This window comes from Eucyclogobius newberryi, unplaced genomic scaffold (assembly GCF_026437365.1).
Source record: "Eucyclogobius newberryi isolate DKJ021-1_F unplaced genomic scaffold, fEucNew1.0.hap1 SCAF_36, whole genome shotgun sequence".
Classification (NCBI taxonomy): Eukaryota; Metazoa; Chordata; class Actinopteri; order Gobiiformes; family Gobiidae; genus Eucyclogobius; species Eucyclogobius newberryi.
In genome coordinates, this window is record NW_027316012.1 from 561358 (window position 1) to 574128 (window position 12771).

The 12771-nt window shown below is 46.4% G+C and overlaps 24 non-coding genes across 24 annotated transcripts; 18 read left to right on the top strand and 6 right to left on the bottom strand.

The window, feature by feature from the left end:
- The first annotated feature begins 107 nt into the window (after window positions 1-107).
- trnas-aga (transfer RNA serine (anticodon AGA)) lies at window positions 108-189 on the top strand. The gene has a single exon. It is a non-coding gene; the product is annotated as a tRNA-Ser (tRNA).
- A 408-nt stretch (window positions 190-597) lies between these two features.
- trnag-ucc (transfer RNA glycine (anticodon UCC)) lies at window positions 598-669 on the top strand. The gene has a single exon. It is a non-coding gene; the product is annotated as a tRNA-Gly (tRNA).
- An 844-nt stretch (window positions 670-1513) lies between these two features.
- Window positions 1514-1595, top strand: trnas-aga (transfer RNA serine (anticodon AGA)). Its single transcript has one exon. It is a non-coding gene; the product is annotated as a tRNA-Ser (tRNA).
- Window positions 1596-1775: 180 nt separating this feature from the next.
- Window positions 1776-1857, bottom strand: trnal-uag (transfer RNA leucine (anticodon UAG)). Its single transcript has one exon. It is a non-coding gene; the product is annotated as a tRNA-Leu (tRNA).
- Window positions 1858-2007: 150 nt separating this feature from the next.
- trnag-ucc (transfer RNA glycine (anticodon UCC)) lies at window positions 2008-2079 on the top strand. The gene has a single exon. It is a non-coding gene; the product is annotated as a tRNA-Gly (tRNA).
- Window positions 2080-2927: 848 nt separating this feature from the next.
- On the top strand, window positions 2928-3009 carry trnas-aga (transfer RNA serine (anticodon AGA)). The gene has a single exon. It is a non-coding gene; the product is annotated as a tRNA-Ser (tRNA).
- Window positions 3010-3189: 180 nt separating this feature from the next.
- trnal-uag (transfer RNA leucine (anticodon UAG)) lies at window positions 3190-3271 on the bottom strand. The gene has a single exon. It is a non-coding gene; the product is annotated as a tRNA-Leu (tRNA).
- A 150-nt stretch (window positions 3272-3421) lies between these two features.
- trnag-ucc (transfer RNA glycine (anticodon UCC)) lies at window positions 3422-3493 on the top strand. The gene has a single exon. It is a non-coding gene; the product is annotated as a tRNA-Gly (tRNA).
- An 848-nt stretch (window positions 3494-4341) lies between these two features.
- trnas-aga (transfer RNA serine (anticodon AGA)) lies at window positions 4342-4423 on the top strand. Its single transcript has one exon. It is a non-coding gene; the product is annotated as a tRNA-Ser (tRNA).
- A 408-nt stretch (window positions 4424-4831) lies between these two features.
- trnag-ucc (transfer RNA glycine (anticodon UCC)) lies at window positions 4832-4903 on the top strand. The gene has a single exon. It is a non-coding gene; the product is annotated as a tRNA-Gly (tRNA).
- An 848-nt stretch (window positions 4904-5751) lies between these two features.
- trnas-aga (transfer RNA serine (anticodon AGA)) lies at window positions 5752-5833 on the top strand. The gene has a single exon. It is a non-coding gene; the product is annotated as a tRNA-Ser (tRNA).
- Window positions 5834-6013: 180 nt separating this feature from the next.
- On the bottom strand, window positions 6014-6095 carry trnal-uag (transfer RNA leucine (anticodon UAG)). Its single transcript has one exon. It is a non-coding gene; the product is annotated as a tRNA-Leu (tRNA).
- Window positions 6096-6245: 150 nt separating this feature from the next.
- Window positions 6246-6317, top strand: trnag-ucc (transfer RNA glycine (anticodon UCC)). The gene has a single exon. It is a non-coding gene; the product is annotated as a tRNA-Gly (tRNA).
- Window positions 6318-7165: 848 nt separating this feature from the next.
- On the top strand, window positions 7166-7247 carry trnas-aga (transfer RNA serine (anticodon AGA)). Its single transcript has one exon. It is a non-coding gene; the product is annotated as a tRNA-Ser (tRNA).
- Window positions 7248-7655: 408 nt separating this feature from the next.
- On the top strand, window positions 7656-7727 carry trnag-ucc (transfer RNA glycine (anticodon UCC)). The gene has a single exon. It is a non-coding gene; the product is annotated as a tRNA-Gly (tRNA).
- An 844-nt stretch (window positions 7728-8571) lies between these two features.
- On the top strand, window positions 8572-8653 carry trnas-aga (transfer RNA serine (anticodon AGA)). Its single transcript has one exon. It is a non-coding gene; the product is annotated as a tRNA-Ser (tRNA).
- Window positions 8654-8833: 180 nt separating this feature from the next.
- On the bottom strand, window positions 8834-8915 carry trnal-uag (transfer RNA leucine (anticodon UAG)). The gene has a single exon. It is a non-coding gene; the product is annotated as a tRNA-Leu (tRNA).
- Window positions 8916-9065: 150 nt separating this feature from the next.
- Window positions 9066-9137, top strand: trnag-ucc (transfer RNA glycine (anticodon UCC)). The gene has a single exon. It is a non-coding gene; the product is annotated as a tRNA-Gly (tRNA).
- Window positions 9138-9985: 848 nt separating this feature from the next.
- Window positions 9986-10067, top strand: trnas-aga (transfer RNA serine (anticodon AGA)). Its single transcript has one exon. It is a non-coding gene; the product is annotated as a tRNA-Ser (tRNA).
- Window positions 10068-10247: 180 nt separating this feature from the next.
- trnal-uag (transfer RNA leucine (anticodon UAG)) lies at window positions 10248-10329 on the bottom strand. The gene has a single exon. It is a non-coding gene; the product is annotated as a tRNA-Leu (tRNA).
- A 150-nt stretch (window positions 10330-10479) lies between these two features.
- On the top strand, window positions 10480-10551 carry trnag-ucc (transfer RNA glycine (anticodon UCC)). Its single transcript has one exon. It is a non-coding gene; the product is annotated as a tRNA-Gly (tRNA).
- An 844-nt stretch (window positions 10552-11395) lies between these two features.
- trnas-aga (transfer RNA serine (anticodon AGA)) lies at window positions 11396-11477 on the top strand. Its single transcript has one exon. It is a non-coding gene; the product is annotated as a tRNA-Ser (tRNA).
- Window positions 11478-11657: 180 nt separating this feature from the next.
- Window positions 11658-11739, bottom strand: trnal-uag (transfer RNA leucine (anticodon UAG)). Its single transcript has one exon. It is a non-coding gene; the product is annotated as a tRNA-Leu (tRNA).
- A 150-nt stretch (window positions 11740-11889) lies between these two features.
- Window positions 11890-11961, top strand: trnag-ucc (transfer RNA glycine (anticodon UCC)). Its single transcript has one exon. It is a non-coding gene; the product is annotated as a tRNA-Gly (tRNA).
- The last annotated feature ends 810 nt before the right edge of the window (window positions 11962-12771 follow it).

Here is a 12771-nt window from a genome sequence, read left to right on the forward strand (position 1 = left end):
AAGCATGCGCTTTGGCCTCAAAACTCCTCCTACTTTTGGCGGCAGGAAAAAAAAAGGCTACAACCCATACACACGCACAAGAAAAGGTTCCCGTAAGCAGCTAATGAGTTGATGTGGCCGAGTGGTTAAGGCGATGGACTAGAAGTCCATTGGGAATTTCCCGCGCAGGTTGGAATCCTGCCAACAACGTGGTTCATGTTGTTCCCGTACGGGCCCCTGCTGGCAGGCCATTTGGAGGAAGTAAAGAATCCCTGGTTGGCTTTTGACCAGGGCCAGATTTAGAATATGTCTTTTTTTGAAAGCTAAACTCAAACGGAAGCGCTGCCGACAGACATCACACAGCCTTGCTCTTGACCTTCGGCATGAGAACTGGCAGCGGTGGGATTTGAACCCACGCCTCCGAAGAGACTGGAGCCTAAATCCAGCGCCTTAGTCGGCCACGCTACCTGTTGCTCGGTTGGACAAGAAATGCGACCAGCGAAACCGTGCAAAAAAAGGCGTTTCTATGATAGTAATTATCTTCAAACCATGTTCCGTGTGCATGGAACTTTAGATATCAATTACAGGCGCCACGGCACTGCGAAAGCATGTGTCCTTGCGATGGTGGTATAGTGGTAAGCATAGCTGCCTTCCAAGCAGTTGACCCGGGTTCGATTCCCGGCCATCGCACGCTGTACTTTTGAGTTATACTTGTGTATATGCAGTTTCATTCACAACTAAAGCTCTCAGAGGGCAATGGCCAAACTGTCAAACAGTTGAGTATTAGAGCATTTGAACTAATCCTCTTGGCAGATCGCATGATTGCGGACTGACAGGTATGAAACAGCCCCATAACATGAATGAGTGAATGCTGTTCACCCACTATAACAAGAATCAACAAAGCACATGACCCTGACGTGAAGTTGAACACGCAACTTTCTGATCTGGAGTGAGACGCGCTACCGTTGCGCCACAGAGGCAGCCCGAGTTGTCCGGTCCGATGGCGCTGTGTTACGTTATAGAAGAAACGCTCAAATAAGCTCTATTTTCAGAATCAAAAAGGTTTTCTGGCAATTGTCAGTGAACAAAATTCCCAAACTACAAGCGTACTTGGGTGGTAAGGTGCAGCATAGCATTTTAGCCTAAGTCCAAGACGTTTATAACACATGAGATTATTCAGCAACGCCTTGACAGGGATGACTAATGAGGCCAAAGAGTTCTTTTGGGGTCTCCCCACGTAGATTTAAATCCTGAGAGTAATGGCTTCTTCTGCTCAAGTGTGTGATGGGATTTTGTTTACTTTGCCAGTAACCCATTTTTAAGCCTATGGCTTTTGATTTCTTTCGATCGATCGATCGATCTTTGCAAAGTAAATAAGTATTCAACTGCGGACTCTTGATTGACATTGCCATCCCTCTGAACTTTAGAAGCATGCGCTTTGGCCTCAAAACTCCTCCTACTTTTGGCGGCAGGAAAAAAAAAGGCTACAACCCATACACACGCACAAGAAAAGGTTCCCGTAAGCAGCTAATGAGTTGTTGTGGCCGAGTGGTTAAGGCGATGGACTAGAAATCCATTGGGAATTTCCCGCGCAGGTTGGAATCCTGCCAACAACGTGGTTTATGTTGTTCCCGTACGGGCCCCTGCTGGCAGGCCATTTGGAGGAAGTAAAGAATCCCTGGTTGGTTTTTGACCAGGGCCAGATTTAGAATATGTATTTTATGAAAGCTAAACTCAAACGGAAGCGCTGCCGACAGACATCACACAGCCTTGCTCTTGACCTTCGGCATGAGAACTGGCAGCGGTGGGATTTGAACCCACGCCTCCGAAGAGACTGGAGCCTAAATCCAGCGCCTTAGACCACTCGGCCACGCTACCTGTTGCTCGGTTGGACAAGAAATGCGACCAGCGAAACCGTGCAAAAAAAGGCGTTTCTATGATAGTAATTATCTTCAAACCATGTTCCGTGTGCATGGAACTTTAGATATCAATTACAGGCGCCACGGCACTGCGAAAGCTTGTGTCCTTGCGATGGTGGTATAGTGGTAAGCATAGCTGCCTTCCAAGCAGTTGACCCGGGTTCGATTCCCGGCCATTGCACGCTGTACTTTTGAGTTATACTTGTGTATATGCAGTTTCATTCACAACTAAAGCTCTCAGAGGGCAATGGCCAAACTGTCAAACAGTTGAGTATTAGAGCATTTGAACTAATCCTCTTGGCAGATCGCATGATTGCGGACTGACAGGTATGAAACAGCCCCATAACATGAATGAGTGAATGCTGTTCACCCACTATAACAAGAATCAACAAAGCACATGACCCTGACGTGAAGTTGAACACGCAACTTTCTGATCTGGAGTGAGACGCGCTACCGTTGCGCCACAGAGGCAGCCCGAGCTGTCCGGTCCGATGGCGCTGTGTTACGTTATAGAAGAAACGCTCAAATAAGCTCTATTTTCAGAATCAAAAAGGTTTTCTGGCAATTGTCAGTGAACAAAATTCCCAAACTACAAGCGTACTTGGGTGGTAAGGTGCAGCATAGCATTTTAGCCTAAGTCCAAGACGTTTATAACACATGAGATTATTCAGCAACGCCTTGACAGGGATGACTAATGAGGCCAAAGAGTTCTTTTGGGGTCTCCCCACGTAGATTTAAATCCTGAGAGTAATGGCTTCTTCTGCTCAAGTGTGTGATGGGATTTTGTTTACTTTGCCAGTAACCCATTTTTAAGCCTATGGCTTTTGATTTCTTTCGATCGATCGATCGATCGATCTTTGCAAAGTAAATAAGTATTCAACTGCGGACTCTTGATTGACATTGCCATCCCTCTGAACTTTAGAAGCATGCGCTTTGGCCTCAAAACTCCTCCTACTTTTGGCGGCAGGAAAAAAAAAGGCTACAACCCATACACACGCACAAGAAAAGGTTCCCGTAAGCAGCTAATGAGTTGTTGTGGCCGAGTGGTTAAGGCGATGGACTAGAAATCCATTGGGAATTTCCCGCGCAGGTTGGAATCCTGCCAACAACGTGGTTTATGTTGTTCCCGTACGGGCCCCTGCTGGCAGGCCATTTGGAGGAAGTAAAGAATCCCTGGTTGGCTTTTGACCAGGGCCAGATTTAGAATATGTATTTTATGAAAGCTAAACTCAAACGGAAGCGCTGCCGACAGACATCACACAGCCTTGCTCTTGACCTTCGGCATGAGAACTGGCAGCGGTGGGATTTGAACCCACGCCTCCGAAGAGACTGGAGCCTAAATCCAGCGCCTTAGACCACTCGGCCAGGCTACCTGTTGCTCAGTTGGACAAGAAATGCGACCAGCGAAACCGTGCAAAAAAAGGCGTTTCCATGATAGTAATTATCTTCAAACCCTGTTCCGTGTGCATGGAACTTTAGATATCAATTACAGGTGCCACGGCACTGCAAAAGCATGTGTCTTTGCGATGGTGGTATAGTGGTAAGCATAGCTGCCTTCCAAGCAGTTGACCCGGGTTCGATTCCCGGCCATCGCACGCTGTACTTTTGAGTTATACTTGTGTATATGCAGTTTCATTCACAACTAAAGCTCTCAGAGGGCAATGGCCAAACTGTCAAACAGTTGAGTATTAGAGCATTTGAACTAATCCTCTTGGCAGATCGCATGATTGCGGACTGACAGGTATGAAACAGCTCCATAACATGAATGAGTGAATGCTGTTCACCCACTATAACAAGAATCAACAAAGCACATGACCCTGACGTGAAGTTGAACACGCAACTTTCTGATCTGGAGTGAGACGCGCTACCGTTGCGCCACAGAGGCAACCCGAGTTGTCCGGTCCGATGGCGCTGTGTTACGTTATAGAAGAAACGCTCAAATAAGCTCTATTTTCAGAATCAAAAAGGTTTTCTGGCAATTGTCAGTGAACAAAATTCCCAAACTACAAGCGTACTTGGGTGGTAAGGTGCAGCATAGCATTTTAGCCTAAGTCCAAGACGTTTATAACACATGAGATTATTCAGCAACGCCTTGACAGGGATGACTAATGAGGCCAAAGAGTTCTTTTGGGGTCTCCCCACGTAGATTTAAATCCTGAGAGTAATGGCTTCTTCTGCTCAAGTGAGTGATGGGATTTTGTTTACTTTGCCAGTAACCCATTTTTAAGCCTATGGCTTTTGATTTCTTTCGATCGATCGATCGATCGATCTTTGCAAAGTAAATAAGTATTCAACTGCGGACTCTTGATTGACATTGCCATCCCTCTGAACTTTAGAAGCATGCGCTTTGGCCTCAAAACTCCTCCTACTTTTGGCGGCAGGAAAAAAAAAGGCTACAACCCATACACACGCACAAGAAAAGGTTCCCGTAAGCAGCTAATGAGTTGATGTGGCCGAGTGGTTAAGGCGATGGACTAGAAGTCCATTGGGAATTTCCCGCGCAGGTTGGAATCCTGCCAGCAACGTGGTTCATGTTGTTCCCGTACGGGCCCCTGCTGGCAGGCCATTTGGAGGAAGTAAAGAATCCCTGGTTGGCTTTTGACCAGGGCCAGATTTAGAATATGTCTTTTTTTGAAAGCTAAACTCAAACGGAAGCGCTGCCGACAGACATCACACAGCCTTGCTCTTGACCTTCGGCATGAGAACTGGCAGCGGTGGGATTTGAACCCACGCCTCCGAAGAGACTGGAGCCTAAATCCAGCGCCTTAGTCGGCCACGCTACCTGTTGCTCGGTTGGACAAGAAATGCGACCAGCGAAACCGTGCAAAAAAAGGCGTTTCTATGATAGTAATTATCTTCAAACCATGTTCCGTGTGCATGGAACTTTAGATATCAATTACAGGCGCCACGGCACTGCGAAAGCTTGTGTCCTTGCGATGGTGGTATAGTGGTAAGCATAGCTGCCTTCCAAGCAGTTGACCCGGGTTCGATTCCCGGCCATTGCACGCTGTACTTTTGAGTTATACTTGTGTATATGCAGTTTCATTCACAACTAAAGCTCTCAGAGGGCAATGGCCAAACTGTCAAACAGTTGAGTATTAGAGCATTTGAACTAATCCTCTTGGCAGATCGCATGATTGCGGACTGACAGGTATGAAACAGCCCCATAACATGAATGAGTGAATGCTGTTCACCCACTATAACAAGAATCAACAAAGCACATGACCCTGACGTGAAGTTGAACACGCAACTTTCTGATCTGGAGTGAGACGCGCTACCGTTGCGCCACAGAGGCAGCCCGAGCTGTCCGGTCCGATGGCGCTGTGTTACGTTATAGAAGAAACGCTCAAATAAGCTCTATTTTCAGAATCAAAAAGGTTTTCTGGCAATTGTCAGTGAACAAAATTCCCAAACTACAAGCGTACTTGGGTGGTAAGGTGCAGCATAGCATTTTAGCCTAAGTCCAAGACGTTTATAACACATGAGATTATTCAGCAACGCCTTGACAGGGATGACTAATGAGGCCAAAGAGTTCTTTTGGGGTCTCCCCACGTAGATTTAAATCCTGAGAGTAATGGCTTCTTCTGCTCAAGTGTGTGATGGGATTTTGTTTACTTTGCCAGTAACCCATTTTTAAGCCTATGGCTTTTGATTTCTTTCGATCGATCGATCGATCGATCTTTGCAAAGTAAATAAGTATTCAACTGCGGACTCTTGATTGACATTGCCATCCCTCTGAACTTTAGAAGCATGCGCTTTGGCCTCAAAACTCCTCCTACTTTTGGCGGCAGGAAAAAAAAAGGCTACAACCCATACACACGCACAAGAAAAGGTTCCCGTAAGCAGCTAATGAGTTGTTGTGGCCGAGTGGTTAAGGCGATGGACTAGAAATCCATTGGGAATTTCCCGCGCAGGTTGGAATCCTGCCAACAACGTGGTTTATGTTGTTCCCGTACGGGCCCCTGCTGGCAGGCCATTTGGAGGAAGTAAAGAATCCCTGGTTGGCTTTTGACCAGGGCCAGATTTAGAATATGTATTTTATGAAAGCTAAACTCAAACGGAAGCGCTGCCGACAGACATCACACAGCCTTGCTCTTGACCTTCGGCATGAGAACTGGCAGCGGTGGGATTTGAACCCACGCCTCCGAAGAGACTGGAGCCTAAATCCAGCGCCTTAGACCACTCGGCCAGGCTACCTGTTGCTCAGTTGGACAAGAAATGCGACCAGCGAAACCGTGCAAAAAAAGGCGTTTCCATGATAGTAATTATCTTCAAACCCTGTTCCGTGTGCATGGAACTTTAGATATCAATTACAGGTGCCACGGCACTGCAAAAGCATGTGTCTTTGCGATGGTGGTATAGTGGTAAGCATAGCTGCCTTCCAAGCAGTTGACCCGGGTTCGATTCCCGGCCATCGCACGCTGTACTTTTGAGTTATACTTGTGTATATGCAGTTTCATTCACAACTAAAGCTCTCAGAGGGCAATGGCCAAACTGTCAAACAGTTGAGTATTAGAGCATTTGAACTAATCCTCTTGGCAGATCGCATGATTGCGGACTGACAGGTATGAAACAGCCCCATAACATGAATGAGTGAATGCTGTTCACCCACTATAACAAGAATCAACAAAGCACATGACCCTGACGTGAAGTTGAACACGCAACTTTCTGATCTGGAGTGAGACGCGCTACCGTTGCGCCACAGAGGCAACCCGAGTTGTCCGGTCCGATGGCGCTGTGTTACGTTATAGAAGAAACGCTCAAATAAGCTCTATTTTCAGAATCAAAAAGGTTTTCTGGCAATTGTCAGTGAACAAAATTCCCAAACTACAAGCGTACTTGGGTGGTAAGGTGCAGCATAGCATTTTAGCCTAAGTCCAAGACGTTTATAACACATGAGATTATTCAGCAACGCCTTGACAGGGATGACTAATGAGGCCAAAGAGTTCTTTTGGGGTCTCCCCACGTAGATTTAAATCCTGAGAGTAATGGCTTCTTCTGCTCAAGTGAGTGATGGGATTTTGTTTACTTTGCCAGTAACCCATTTTTAAGCCTATGGCTTTTGATTTCTTTCGATCGATCGATCGATCGATCTTTGCAAAGTAAATAAGTATTCAACTGCGGACTCTTGATTGACATTGCCATCCCTCTGAACTTTAGAAGCATGCGCTTTGGCCTCAAAACTCCTCCTACTTTTGGCGGCAGGAAAAAAAAAGGCTACAACCCATACACACGCACAAGAAAAGGTTCCCGTAAGCAGCTAATGAGTTGATGTGGCCGAGTGGTTAAGGCGATGGACTAGAAGTCCATTGGGAATTTCCCGCGCAGGTTGGAATCCTGCCAACAACGTGGTTCATGTTGTTCCCGTACGGGCCCCTGCTGGCAGGCCATTTGGAGGAAGTAAAGAATCCCTGGTTGGCTTTTGACCAGGGCCAGATTTAGAATATGTCTTTTTTTGAAAGCTAAACTCAAACGGAAGCGCTGCCGACAGACATCACACAGCCTTGCTCTTGACCTTCGGCATGAGAACTGGCAGCGGTGGGATTTGAACCCACGCCTCCGAAGAGACTGGAGCCTAAATCCAGCGCCTTAGTCGGCCACGCTACCTGTTGCTCGGTTGGACAAGAAATGCGACCAGCGAAACCGTGCAAAAAAAGGCGTTTCTATGATAGTAATTATCTTCAAACCATGTTCCGTGGGCATGGAACTTTAGATATCAATTACAGGCCCCACGGCACTGCGAAAGCATGTGTCCTTGCGATGGTGGTATAGTGGTAAGCATAGCTGCCTTCCAAGCAGTTGACCCGGGTTCGATTCCCGGCCATCGCACGCTGTACTTTTGAGTTATACTTGTGTATATGCAGTTTCATTCACAACTAAAGCTCTCAGAGGGCAATGGCCAAACTGTCAAACAGTTGAGTATTAGAGCATTTGAACTAATCCTCTTGGCAGATCGCATGATTGCGGACTGACAGGTATGAAACAGCCCCATAACATGAATGAGTGAATGCTGTTCACCCACTATAACAAGAATCAACAAAGCACATGACCCTGACGTGAAGTTGAACACGCAACTTTCTGATCTGGAGTGAGACGCGCTACCGTTGCGCCACAGAGGCAGCCCGAGTTGTCCGGTCCGATGGCGCTGTGTTACGTTATAGAAGAAACGCTCAAATAAGCTCTATTTTCAGAATCAAAAAGGTTTTCTGGCAATTGTCAGTGAACAAAATTCCCAAACTACAAGCGTACTTGGGTGGTAAGGTGCAGCATAGCATTTTAGCCTAAGTCCAAGACGTTTATAACACATGAGATTATTCAGCAACGCCTTGACAGGGATGACTAATGAGGCCAAAGAGTTCTTTTGGGGTCTCCCCACGTAGATTTAAATCCTGAGAGTAATGGCTTCTTCTGCTCAAGTGTGTGATGGGATTTTGTTTACTTTGCCAGTAACCCATTTTTAAGCCTATGGCTTTTGATTTCTTTCGATCGATCGATCGATCTTTGCAAAGTAAATAAGTATTCAACTGCGGACTCTTGATTGACATTGCCATCCCTCTGAACTTTAGAAGCATGCGCTTTGGCCTCAAAACTCCTCCTACTTTTGGCGGCAGGAAAAAAAAAGGCTACAACCCATACACACGCACAAGAAAAGGTTCCCGTAAGCAGCTAATGAGTTGTTGTGGCCGAGTGGTTAAGGCGATGGACTAGAAATCCATTGGGAATTTCCCGCGCAGGTTGGAATCCTGCCAACAACGTGGTTTATGTTGTTCCCGTACGGGCCCCTGCTGGCAGGCCATTTGGAGGAAGTAAAGAATCCCTGGTTGGTTTTTGACCAGGGCCAGATTTAGAATATGTATTTTATGAAAGCTAAACTCAAACGGAAGCGCTGCCGACAGACATCACACAGCCTTGCTCTTGACCTTCGGCATGAGAACTGGCAGCGGTGGGATTTGAACCCACGCCTCCGAAGAGACTGGAGCCTAAATCCAGCGCCTTAGACCACTCGGCCACGCTACCTGTTGCTCGGTTGGACAAGAAATGCGACCAGCGAAACCGTGCAAAAAAAGGCGTTTCTATGATAGTAATTATCTTCAAACCATGTTCCGTGTGCATGGAACTTTAGATATCAATTACAGGCGCCACGGCACTGCGAAAGCTTGTGTCCTTGCGATGGTGGTATAGTGGTAAGCATAGCTGCCTTCCAAGCATTTGACCCGGGTTCGATTCCCGGCCATTGCACGCTGTACTTTTGAGTTATACTTGTGTATATGCAGTTTCATTCACAACTAAAGCTCTCAGAGGGCAATGGCCAAACTGTCAAACAGTTGAGTATTAGAGCATTTGAACTAATCCTCTTGGCAGATCGCATGATTGCGGACTGACAGGTATGAAACAGCCCCATAACATGAATGAGTGAATGCTGTTCACCCACTATAACAAGAATCAACAAAGCACATGACCCTGACGTGAAGTTGAACACGCAACTTTCTGATCTGGAGTGAGACGCGCTACCGTTGCGCCACAGAGGCAGCCCGAGCTGTCCGGTCCGATGGCGCTGTGTTACGTTATAGAAGAAACGCTCAAATAAGCTCTATTTTCAGAATCAAAAAGGTTTTCTGGCAATTGTCAGTGAACAAAATTCCCAAACTACAAGCGTACTTGGGTGGTAAGGTGCAGCATAGCATTTTAGCCTAAGTCCAAGACGTTTATAACACATGAGATTATTCAGCAACGCCTTGACAGGGATGACTAATGAGGCCAAAGAGTTCTTTTGGGGTCTCCCCACGTAGATTTAAATCCTGAGAGTAATGGCTTCTTCTGCTCAAGTGTGTGATGGGATTTTGTTTACTTTGCCAGTAACCCATTTTTAAGCCTATGGCTTTTGATTTCTTTCGATCGATCGATCGATCGATCTTTGCAAAGTAAATAAGTATTCAACTGCGGACTCTTGATTGACATTGCCATCCCTCTGAACTTTAGAAGCATGCGCTTTGGCCTCAAAACTCCTCCTACTTTTGGCGGCAGGAAAAAAAAAGGCTACAACCCATACACACGCACAAGAAAAGGTTCCCGTAAGCAGCTAATGAGTTGTTGTGGCCGAGTGGTTAAGGCGATGGACTAGAAATCCATTGGGAATTTCCCGCGCAGGTTGGAATCCTGCCAACAACGTGGTTTATGTTGTTCCCGTACGGGCCCCTGCTGGCAGGCCATTTGGAGGAAGTAAAGAATCCCTGGTTGGCTTTTGACCAGGGCCAGATTTAGAATATGTATTTTATGAAAGCTAAACTCAAACGGAAGCGCTGCCGACAGACATCACACAGCCTTGCTCTTGACCTTCGGCATGAGAACTGGCAGCGGTGGGATTTGAACCCACGCCTCCGAAGAGACTGGAGCCTAAATCCAGCGCCTTAGACCACTCGGCCACGCTACCTGTTGCTCGGTTGGACAAGAAATGCGACCAGCGAAACCGTGCAAAAAAAGGCGTTTCTATGATAGTAATTATCTTCAAACCATGTTCCGTGTGCATGGAACTTTAGATATCAATTACAGGCGCCACGGCACTGCGAAAGCTTGTGTCCTTGCGATGGTGGTATAGTGGTAAGCATAGCTGCCTTCCAAGCAGTTGACCCGGGTTCGATTCCCGGCCATTGCACGCTGTACTTTTGAGTTATACTTGTGTATATGCAGTTTCATTCACAACTAAAGCTCTCAGAGGGCAATGGCCAAACTGTCAAACAGTTGAGTATTAGAGCATTTGAACTAATCCTCTTGGCAGATCGCATGATTGCGGACTGACAGGTATGAAACAGCCCCATAACATGAATGAGTGAATGCTGTTCACCCACTATAACAAGAATCAACAAAGCACATGACCCTGACGTGAAGTTGAACACGCAACTTTCTGATCTGGAGTGAGACGCGCTACCGTTGCGCCACAGAGGCAGCCCGAGCTGTCCGGTCCGATGGCGCTGTGTTACGTTATAGAAGAAACGCTCAAATAAGCTCTATTTTCAGAATCAAAAAGGTTTTCTGGCAATTGTCAGTGAACAAAATTCCCAAACTACAAGCGTACTTGGGTGGTAAGGTGCAGCATAGCATTTTAGCCTAAGTCCAAGACGTTTATAACACATGAGATTATTCAGCAACGCCTTGACAGGGATGACTAATGAGGCCAAAGAGTTCTTTTGGGGTCTCCCCACGTAGATTTAAATCCTGAGAGTAATGGCTTCTTCTGCTCAAGTGTGTGATGGGATTTTGTTTACTTTGCCAGTAACCCATTTTTAAGCCTATGGCTTTTGATTTCTTTCGATCGATCGATCGATCTTTGCAAAGTAAATAAGTATTCAACTGCGGACTCTTGATTGACATTGCCATCCCTCTGAACTTTAGAAGCATGCGCTTTGGCCTCAAAACTCCTCCTACTTTTGGCGGCAGGAAAAAAAAAGGCTACAACCCATACACACGCACAAGAAAAGGTTCCCGTAAGCAGCTAATGAGTTGATGTGGCCGAGTGGTTAAGGCGATGGACTAGAAATCCATTGGGAATTTCCCGCGCAGGTTGGAATCCTGCCAACAACGTGGTTTATGTTGTTCCCGTACGGGCCCCTGCTGGCAGGCCATTTGGAGGAAGAAAAGAATCCCTGGTTGGCTTTTGACCAGGGCCAGATTTAGAATATGTATTTTATGAAAGCTAAACTCAAACGGAAGCGCTGCCGACAGACATCACACAGCCTTGCTCTTGACCTTCGGCATGAGAACTGGCAGCGGTGGGATTTGAACCCACGCCTCCGAAGAGACTGGAGCCTAAATCCAGCGCCTTAGACCACTCGGCCACGCTACCTGTTGCTCGGTTGGACAAGAAATGCGACCAGCGAAACCGTGCAAAAAAAGGCGTTTCTATGATAGTAATTATCTTCAAACCATGTTCCGTGTGCATGGAACTTTAGATATCAATTACAGGCGCCACGGCACTGCGAAAGCTTGTGTCCTTGCGATGGTGGTATAGTGGTAAGCATAGCTGCCTTCCAAGCAGTTGACCCGGGTTCGATTCCCGGCCATTGCACGCTGTACTTTTGAGTTATACTTGTGTATATGCAGTTTCATTCACAACTAAAGCTCTCAGAGGGCAATGGCCAAACTGTCAAACAGTTGAGTATTAGAGCATTTGAACTAATCCTCTTGGCAGATCGCATGATTGCGGACTGACAGGTATGAAACAGCCCCATAACATGAATGAGTGAATGCTGTTCACCCACTATAACAAGAATCAACAAAGCACATGACCCTGACGTGAAGTTGAACACGCAACTTTCTGATCTGGAGTGAGACGCGCTACCGTTGCGCCACAGAGGCAGCCCGAGCTGTCCGGTCCGATGGCGCTGTGTTACGTTATAGAAGAAACGCTCAAATAAGCTCTATTTTCAGAATCAAAAAGGTTTTCTGGCAATTGTCAGTGAACAAAATTCCCAAACTACAAGCGTACTTGGGTGGTAAGGTGCAGCATAGCATTTTAGCCTAAGTCCAAGACGTTTATAACACATGAGATTATTCAGCAACGCCTTGACAGGGATGACTAATGAGGCCAAAGAGTTCTTTTGGGGTCTCCCCACGTAGATTTAAATCCTGAGAGTAATGGCTTCTTCTGCTCAAGTGTGTGATGGGATTTTGTTTACTTTGCCAGTAACCCATTTTTAAGCCTATGGCTTTTGATTTCTTTCGATCGATCGATCGATCTTTGCAAAGTAAATAAGTATTCAACTGCGGACTCTTGATTGACATTGCCATCCCTCTGAACTTTAGAAGCATGCGCTTTGGCCTCAAAACTCCTCCTACTTTTGGCGGCAGGAAAAAAAAAGGCTACAACCCATACACA